This window comes from Phaenicophaeus curvirostris, chromosome 2 (genome assembly GCF_032191515.1).
Source record: "Phaenicophaeus curvirostris isolate KB17595 chromosome 2, BPBGC_Pcur_1.0, whole genome shotgun sequence".
Lineage (NCBI taxonomy): Eukaryota > Metazoa > Chordata > Aves > Cuculiformes > Cuculidae > Phaenicophaeus > Phaenicophaeus curvirostris.
In genome coordinates this window covers 81963246-81973116 of record NC_091393.1, presented here as the reverse complement: position 1 = coordinate 81973116, position 9871 = coordinate 81963246, and the positions used below count along the sequence as shown (strand labels likewise).

The following is a 9871-nucleotide window of genomic DNA, read 5'->3' as shown; positions in this document are numbered from 1 at the left end:
CTGTCCTTACAAATATTAAACCCTGTGTGTTACATTTCTGCAGAAAATCATTTCTCATTCTATTAGTCTGAAGATTCATTTGTTACTTAAGGCTAATTTTACGTCTGAAACAGCCTCTTTAAAACTGTATAATCTGCTTCATCTCTGTGCTAGCCAGCTATCTCTGATATGACTGCTGCTTGGAAGACATTGCTGTGAAAGGAGACTATGCTTACAGTAGTGTACTTGAAATCTAATGAACTGTCATACATCTTCTCTTTTACAGTATGTGCTGGTATAAACAATGGGGAAATCAGAGGGTAATTGAGAATGCTAGGCTAAAATTTTAAAGGTGTTCAGTGTTCCAGATAAAATACACTTAGCTTTCTGTAAAGAGCTTAGGTGGCCTACTTACTTCAGCTTAAGGTGCTTTCAAACTCCTCAGAACTGCAATTGGCAACTATTTGAATGTTAAAGGCCTAGATAAGCTTAAAGATCTGAACGTCTGTTCTTGATGACAGCCCAACAGCTAAATTAAGCCTTGAACCCACATTACCTACATACCCACCTACTAGAACTAGGTAATTACCACCCATCTGAACAGTAACTCAGAAGTAATGAATGAGTTGGCCTGTATTTGAAGTCATGACATGGAGGTAAAAAGCTAGCCGTACCATTATAATCATCCTAACCCTCCAGTCTTACCATTCTTCATACATATAATTGAGCACACAAAAAAATATTCCTGACAGTCTTTCCCCAGGCTTGATACGAGTGATCTAACAATGCCCAGAAAAATGCTATGTGAAAAATAATGTGAAACAGTTTTTCATTCTGAAAGGTATTTTTATCTTATTTTTTTATTTTCTTTTTTAAATTTTTCTATTTTAAAAGAATCAAGAAAATTTAACAATATTCCTAGCTAGGATCAAGGTGTCTGAAAGTACAGCACAGCCTACACACTCCAGTAATGATAAATACGACTTTTAAAAAAGTTACTATAATATTTTTTCTTAAAAGACAGAAGAATTTTTGCTTTTAAGATTATATTAGCTAAAGAATTAGTAAGCTAAAGTGCTTTCCTTTTCCATTCCAACTAAATCATATACAATTGGGGGTAGAAATTTGGCAGGGAACTCTGTTGGATTATCCCTACATTGGGGGTGGACTCATTTCTTTATCCTTTTTTGATAGATGGTTGTCTAGCTGAGCCCTGAATATCTTCAGTGGTGCTGATTCCAAAGCTTCATTTGGCAGCTGGTTTCCTTGCCTGGGAGTCTTTATGTTTATAAATTTTTTGCTGATTTATAATCCTAATTTTCCCCTCACAGTGCTTAGATTGACTTTTTTTTTCTTTTTTTTTATTGTTAACTAGTGAGAATAATCAAATACTGTCTTTTATTTTGTTTCCTTTCTATTGTGGACAATAGTCACTTTAAACACATCCTGGAATTAATATGATTAAATATCTCAACATTATACCATGGCACTTATTTTGCAAGCTTATCTCTTTTCTTACACAGCTCAAGATGTAGCTAACATTTTTAAACAAAATATCTAAAACCACTTACAGTACATGACCATAAACAAGACGAAAGGTTTCCCTTCTCATTATGTATATTTCCATGGATTATGTTATGTAAATGGTTACGCTAGCTGAATATGTGGACTTTTCAGCCAGCTAGAAAATGTAAGAATTTGTAGAGCTGAAAAATATCAGTGCTGCAAAAAGAACAATGCTGGTCATTGAGACAACACCTGGGGATTAATATTCTAATCAGCAAAGACATTAAATAGTAGAGTAGATCAGTATCAGTGTTAATCTCACTGAATTGGGAGGCCAGTGTCTCTGTAACCACTACAAGACAGTTAAGTAGGATCAGGGGAGAAGAGTTTTATTTTAGAGGGAGTAAAGACAATGTGAGAAAATGAGCAGGGGGCTGCAAATTAGCTCTTTGAAAATCTGCTGAAAAGGACACTCTTTTAGGAGCTGTAAGGGGGCTTAAAACTGTTTAAAGAGTTTTGGGGAACTGTTTGTACATTGGGAAGCTACAAAAGATTATGTTAGTCATGCAGTGCTGAACTACATCACTCAACAATAGTTCATGGCTGAGAATCCTGGGAGGAAGGAGGCTGAACTGAATGTACCGAAAGGTGAAGTAAGCTAAGTCCTATCGTTCTTCAATAAAATCCTACCTGATAGCAACTTTTTTCTTGGTATGTGCAGAGTTTCATGCATTCCCTCTGAAGGAGGCCAGGCCTGCTCCTCACTACAATATACTTTACCTTTTCTAGATAAATTCCATCAGGCTCATTAGAACACGGAAGTTCTTCGGTGGACCTAGCCCTGGGTTGGATTTTCATATAATCATCATTAAATCAAAAGTAGTTATTATCTACTGGCTGCTGGCAATTTCACTAAACACCTATATGCTCTAAGCATCTTGGAAAAATGCACTTCAAATGACCTAATTGGTCATTGCAGTTTCATGGATCAGGAAACAGAATGTGTGAATACACACACAAATCACAGTAGTATGACTCTGGGAGTCTTTTCTATTAATGGGATGAACACTAGGTTCAGATTGTGTTTGCTAAAGAGTCCAGACATCTCATTCTCATCAAAAATGCTTATATGACTAGCAGGAGCTCTACCAGAGTGTCTTCCATGCAGTCATTAGTCTAGTTTGCCAAGACATTCTCACACTACTAACCTGGGAGGCGTCTTTCTAGTTGGCATGTAATCATTTACATATTGTCAGTAGTTACACAGTACCAAACACGCTAAGCCATTCAAACATTTTTGAGCATTTCTCTAGTTCAGTTCCAACCATGAAACACTACTCAGCCAATTCCAAACATAAAAGAACTGCTTCATCTGGGCACTCATCACTAGCAGCAACAAATACGTTGTTTTTAGAGTAGGACTATTACAGACACTGAGTAAAAAACTCACAATAGCCTCAAAGCTGACCTTGTTTGCCAGGTAGCTTTTAGCCACTCTATCATTTCCTCTGAGCTGTGAAACCCTCAACCTTGCATGTGCATCTAGGACAGTGTGTTAGAGGAAAACTTATATTTCTGCATCTCACTGACCCCTATCATCAAACTGAGGGTTACCAAATAATTCTTTTCACTATATGACTGCTACTTTTAGGATGTGGGAAATGTGGTTCCTGTTTTAAATAAAGGAAGTATGACTAATTCTGTAAAGCCACGAAGACTGAACTCTGCATACACATGTATTCCAACACCTTACATAATTTCAGTTCAAGTTCTGATGTCCAAAATAACCTTATTAAAATTACAGAACTTTTAAGCAAAAAAGTCCATCTAGGGATTTCTTTTCCTGACACTGAGGACAAAATTCCCCAAAATAAGAATACTCAACTTGAAAGTTTTCTTAAAACTGTAGAACTGTGTTGTGCCGCCATCCATTTCCTCAATTATTTGCTGCTAAGCATAACTGCTATGTACAAACCATTTGGCAGCACTGCTTCCAGCTTGAAGGCCCACTAGATTCAGTCAGACACTGAGAAAAGTTCTGTCTTGCTGGAATTCCAGTTTTTGAGGTTGGTGCCATCTGTGGCATTTTAGGGGTTTTGATCATGGGGAGGTTTACACGGCACCAGGCCTCCTGGCAACAGATGGAGTTCAGCTGTCTCAAAGGGGGACACAGATTCTCATTCACAAGTTAGCAGGGTTCATCAAGAAGGCTTTAAACTAGGTTCAAAAGGAAAAGAGGGTATAACAATGCTCACTAGAGATAAGCCTAGGGTTAGCATGCCAGTGTTGGAGGTGAAACCAATAGCCCAGCTCAAGTGCATTTACACCACTGCAAGCAGCATGGCCAACAAACAGGAGGAGCTGGAAGTCACTGTGCAGGAGGATTGCTATGACTTAGTCACCATCACAGAAACACGGTGCGTTGACTTTCATGACTGGAGCACTGCAATGGATTGCTATAAGCTCTTCAGAGAGGATAAGCAAGGAAGTGTGGGAAACCTCGGCTGGTCCGAGGAGTTAGAGTGTGTGAACTTAAACATTGGCCTTGAATAGATGCCCATGTATCCTTGGAGAAGCTGGAAGGCACCAAGAAGAGCCAAGTAAACAAGATTAGGAAGCTGCTAGGCCACAGGTGGAATCACCCAATTATGAAGTTACAACTGAGAAGGTGTCATCCAATTATGAACTGTTGGTCTTTAGCTAAACCAATCATGCATGGATGTGCAGGTTGGGAAGGGGTATAAAAAGTCTTGTAAAATCAATAAAGATGGTCTTTTGGCCCACAACTTCTACGTGTCGTGGATTGCCCTGACTGCAACAAGGAAGGAGGTGGAGGGGTGGCTCTGTATGTTAGGGAGAGTTTCAATTGTGATAGAAAGGTTGAGTAGTTGTGAGTAAGGATGACAGGAAGGCCAACAAGGCAGATATCCTGCTGAGAGTCTGTTACAGACCACTCAGCCAGGATGAGGAGGTAGACGAAGCATTCTACAAGCAGCTGGCAGAAGTCTCACAATTACTAGCCCTTGTTCTTGTGGGGGATTTCAACTTGACAGATGTTTGCTGGAAATAAAATACAGCAGAGAGGAAACAGTCTAGGAAGTTCCTAGAGTGTGTGGGAGATAACATCCTAACACAGCTGATAAGTAAGCCTGCTAGAGGAGATGCCTTGCTTGACCTGCTGCTTACAAACAGAGATGGACTGGTTAGAGATGTGCTGGTCAGAGGTTGCCTTGGGCTTAGCGAGCAGGAAATGGTAGAGTTCTCAATTTTTAGTGAAGTAAGGAGGCAGGTCAGCAAAACCACTACCATGGGCTTCCAGAGAGCAAGACTTTGGCCTGTTAAGGAGACTGGGTGAGAGAGTCCCTTGAGAGACAGTCCTAAAGGGCAAAGGGGAAGTCTTAAAGGTGCAGGAACAGGTTGCCCCCATATGCCATAGGACAAACCAGCACAGAAGTTGACCAGCTTAGCTGAACAGAGAGATTTCATTAGGACTTGGGGGGAAAAAAGGAGAATTTACCACTTCTGGAAGAAGGAGCAGGCAACTCGGGAAGAATCCAGAGATCTCATTAGGTCATGCCGAGAAAAAATGAGAAAGCTAAAAGCCCAGCTAGAATTCTGTCTGTCCACTGTCGTAAGAGAGAACAAACAAACAAAAAATGTTTTTATAAATGCATTAACAACAAAAAGAAAGCAAATGAGAATCTCCATCCTTTACTGGATGGGGGGGAGGAACATTGCCACCAAGGATGAAGAAAAGGCTGAGGTACTCAGTGTTTAATAGTCAGACCAATTACTCCCAGGCCATTCAGCCCCCTGAGCTGGAAGGCAGGGATGAAGAGCAGAATAAACATCCCATAATCCAGGACAAATCAGTCAACAACATGCAACACCACCTGGACACTCACAAGTCTATGGGCCCTGGTGAGATCCACCTGAGAATACCAAGGAAACTGGTGGAGGAGCTTGCCAAGCTTGTCAATGTGATGCTCATCTACAAGAAGGACCAGAAAGAGGATATGGGGAAATACAGGCCTACCAGCCTGACCTCAGTACCAAGAAAGATTATGGAGCAGTTCATCTTGATTGCTTCCACCAAGCATGTGCAGAATGACCAGGGGATCCGACCCAGTCAGCATGGTTTCATAAAAGGCAAGTCCTGTTTGACCAGCCTGATCTCCTTCTACAGCAAGGTGATCCAACTAGTAGACAAGAAAAAGGCTACAGATGTTGTGTACCTGGGCTTTACTAAAGCCTTTGACACTCTCTCCACAGCATTCTTCTGGAGAAACTAGCAGATCGTGGCATAGACAGATGTAGTCTTTGCTGGGTGAAAAACTGGCTGGATGGCCAAGCCCAGATGGTTGTGATGATCAAAGGTAAATCCCATTAGTGGCTGGTTGCAAGGAGTGTTCCCAGGGCTCTATTTTGGGGCCTGTCTTGTTTAATACCTTTATCAATTACCTGGATGAGGTTACTGAGTACTCCCTCCATAAGTTTACAGATGACACTAAATTGGGCAGGAGTGTTGATCTGCTTGAGGGTAGGAAGGCTCTATCGATGGATCTGGACAGGCTGGATCAGTGAACCAAGGTCAACTGTATCAGGTTTAACAAGGCCAAGTGTCAGATCCTGCACTTGGGTCACTACAGACCCATGCAGTGCTATAGGGTTGAGGAAGAGTGGCCAGGAAGGTGCCCGGTAGAAAAGAACCTGGGGAGCTGGTCGATAGGCAGCTGAACATGATCCAGCAGCGCGCTCAAGTAGTCAAGAGGGCCGGCACCACCCTGTCTTGTGTCAGAAACAGAGTGGCCTGCAGGACTAGGGAAGCAATTGTGCCCCTGTACTAGGTACTGGTGAGGTCACATCTCAAATACTGTGTTCAGTTTTGGGCCTCTCACTACAAGACAGACATCGAGGTGCTGGAGTGTGTCCAGAGAAGAGCAACAAAGCTGGTGAAGGGGTTGGAGAACAAGACTTACGAGGAATGGCTGAAGGAACTGGGGCTGAGGAGGCTGAGGGTAGACCTTATTGCCCTCTACAACTGCCTGAAAGGAGGTGGTAGCAAGGTGGGTGGTAATCTCTCCTTCCAAGTAACAAGTGAGAGGACAGGAGGAAATGGCTTCAAAATTGTGTCGGGGAGCTTTAGATTGGTTATTGGGAAAAATTTCCCAATATTATATATATAAATATATAAATATTATATATAAAAAAAATATAGATGCAACTGGGGATTACCTGCATAGCTATGGCAAACCTTCTCATAGGCTGGCATATAAGTTACCTACCCCAAGCCTTTGAAAGCAAGATACCTACTACAAACCTTAGGAAGCCAACAGATGTGTGGGAGATCCAGGATCAAACAGCAGGAGGAGATAGTCAGCTCACCACGAGCCCACAGACAGATATGTAGACACTGAATCTGTCAAGTCCTGGGACAAGTTGGCAGTATCAATTTCAGCAGCAGTCCTTGGTGCTAGTAGATCATGCTGTTCCTCGCTTATTGACCAAGCCACCTTACTGAGAGGCTTTCAGTGCCCTCGAGCTGGGATAGCCAATTCTCTGATCCTATGGCCTGGTATTTAAACAGCACTTGCTCCTACTTCCATAACACATTTAAAGGAAGAGAGGGCTTTAAAGCCAGAATCCCTTACTAAACACATTGAATGCTGTCAGTGCTTTTTGAGGTTCAGGGACACTGGATCTTGCCACTTCCAGATCAATCCAGTTAAATATGGTGGCATTTCAGGAACGTGTTTCTTTTTAGATATGGCTTTGAGGATGATAGAAGGTATGTTTTTAGGTGGATGAAAAGAGACTTGGGCTAACTAAATTAATTGCCTGAATATTTCCAAGTACAGCTTAGGAGAATTAAGCTCTAATCCCAATGAAGTGTCAAGGAAAGTAGAACCTTGTTAACATGAATACCTACATAAAATCACTATCTTAAATGAATGCAATTGCTGGCAATAATACTTCAAGTTTACAAGCACTTTAAGGCTGAGATTTTAACAGAACTTTGTCTAAATCTATATATGACCATTTAAGTCTGTGGTAAAACTTCCCCTGACAGCTGCAGAAGTAGGGTGAGGCCTCATGGAAACTTTTTTAAACAACTTTTAAACTTTCACCTTACTGCTTTAAAGCATTTTAAAGCATTAAACCTAAGAGATTTTAGAGCTGACAAGATAAAACTTTTGAGGAAGAAATAATTTGTCCTAAAACACAGAAGAAATTAGTGTCACAGCCAGAAACTGGGCTTGGAACTGTTGACCATCCTGTTCTTCCCTGCAGCATGGGAAAGTTGCCTCACTCCGCTTTCAAGACCAAAGGGCAAAAATTATGCTATCAGTGAGTTAAAGCCATTTGAGTTGCTTAGGAAGAACCATAGAAGTGGCCATAATAATTCTTGTAGCTCTACAGTTTTCATTTCCTTATTAAAAAAGGAAGATTATTCTTACTTCTATGGCATCCATTGCAGCTTACTCAGACTGAGTTTAAGTGCTTAGAGTGTTTAAGCAGAGACTATAGGAACTGTAAAAAATCAATGTGTTTCCTTTCAGCTCTCACAGTTAAATTTCTAAGGAAAACAAAAAAATCAATAGACATGACAGAAGCGTACAGAAACCATTTCAAATTTCCTTCCTATTTTATCTTATACAAATCAGAAAAACAAATAGATTCTTCTCCCTGAAATGCTTACATTTTCCCTGGAAAATGTACGTGACCTCTGATGAATGTCAGTTTTTTGGGAAAATGAAGAAAAGTTATTTAAAATAATAAATAACAAGAGAGAAAAAACCCTCACAAAACAATAGAAGAGAACCAGAAATTAGACAGTAACATAACAGCATTGAGGCAGATTCAGGAAATATATTTTCTTTTCCAGTGTTATATTCCAAGATATTTTTAAATCACAGATATTGAAAACAGATTCCCATACAATTCTTAATCAGTAGCCACCAGGGTTAGTGGTTTCTTACATGTGGTGAAAAACATAATATTTTTAATTCAAGCCATGTCATGCTGGTATTTTACCAACATTCCTCATGCTATTGTTACAACTCCACTAGTTTCACAGCATTTTTTTCTTTCTGAATGTAAAACCATTCCTTTCTCCTGAATGTAAAAACATCTCCCTTTCTGCTATTAACAGCAAGCAGTATAATCATAATGACCATGGCTCATTTCATGGCTCGGAATTATGAGGTGGCTTTCTGGAGTCAGCCAGTGGTAAACTTTCTGTAGGGCCTAGAATGGAAAAGTCAGCAAAAAACAGCGCTTCCCAAACTTCATAGAGCCTATGTGGTCTCATACACAAAACACTTGCGCTTCTGATCACCTCCCTCTAATCTGCACCACAGCATTGCTGCTGTCATGCATCTCCAGGGCAGTATTGCCTCCTTGCTCTGAAGTTGGGATCCCAAACTTCCGGACACTGCCAGTTCCCAGTTCTGTAATTCCCTTAGGTAACAGCCTCTGGGGATGATCCTCGAACAGGGGTGATCCAGGGAGAGAGATGTTTCCCTGGCAAACTGACACTATCATCCTTCTGCTGCCACTTGAGACTGTGCCCCTGGAGAGAAAGGAGCACAGCGAGACACAACCTGATGTGGGTCCTCCTGTGCACAAGCCATGACCCACCATGAATGACATGTAGCATATGCCAGTCTTTACCCCTGTGATTTGCTTCACTTTCCGATGTTAGGAAACCATATATATTTGGGAAGCAACCTAAAAATTATTTTTAAAAAATTATATAAAAAGTATTACATAATTATGCATTTGTGAGACACTCATAACTATTTAGTGAAACATACTGTCTATACAAAATACATCAAAATAAATTGCATTAACAAAACCTGCCTGGTTCCATTAGCAACTTGTATCCAGTATGTAATACTTTAAAACCCATTAAACACTTCATTTAACAATGAAGTAACTAGAAAATTCTGAGACACAATCTATAGAGACTTGAACTCTTCATTGAACAGTGACAGAAAGGCTTTCTGAATGAGATGTTGAAAACCTTGCTGCAAAAATATATCAATGTTTTTAAGATAAGCCATTCTGAGTCAACCATTATAAAACAAAGCAGAGTTACATATAAAAGTTCAAAACAAGTTGTGGTCATTAATGCAGAATATTTCAGAGGAAGGTGAAAAATCCTGAAAAGGTGACATTTACAGCACTGAGAGGCTTTCTGTTTTCCATCAACAGTACTAAGAGTACAAAGTGGCAAATCACACATTTCCCAAGAAATCAATTTTGGATATTATCTAGCAGGATTATAAAACAGGACAGGAAAGATGGTGGTGGGTGAAAGGCATGAAATCTGGAAAAGCTGGATAATTATGTTTTGTAATTGATATGTTATTTTTACACACAC

The 9871-nt window shown here is 40.3% G+C and overlaps 1 long non-coding RNA gene across 1 annotated transcript in view; it reads right to left on the bottom strand.

Moving 5' to 3' along the window:
* Positions 1–8988: 8988 nt before the first annotated feature.
* LOC138718288 (uncharacterized) overlaps positions 8989–9871 on the bottom strand; it is a 42464-nt gene continuing 41581 nt past the window's right edge. Inside the window, exon 5 of the long non-coding RNA XR_011337046.1 lies at positions 8989–9058. This is a non-coding gene — a long non-coding RNA (uncharacterized lncRNA). The remainder of the gene's footprint in view (positions 9059–9871) is intronic.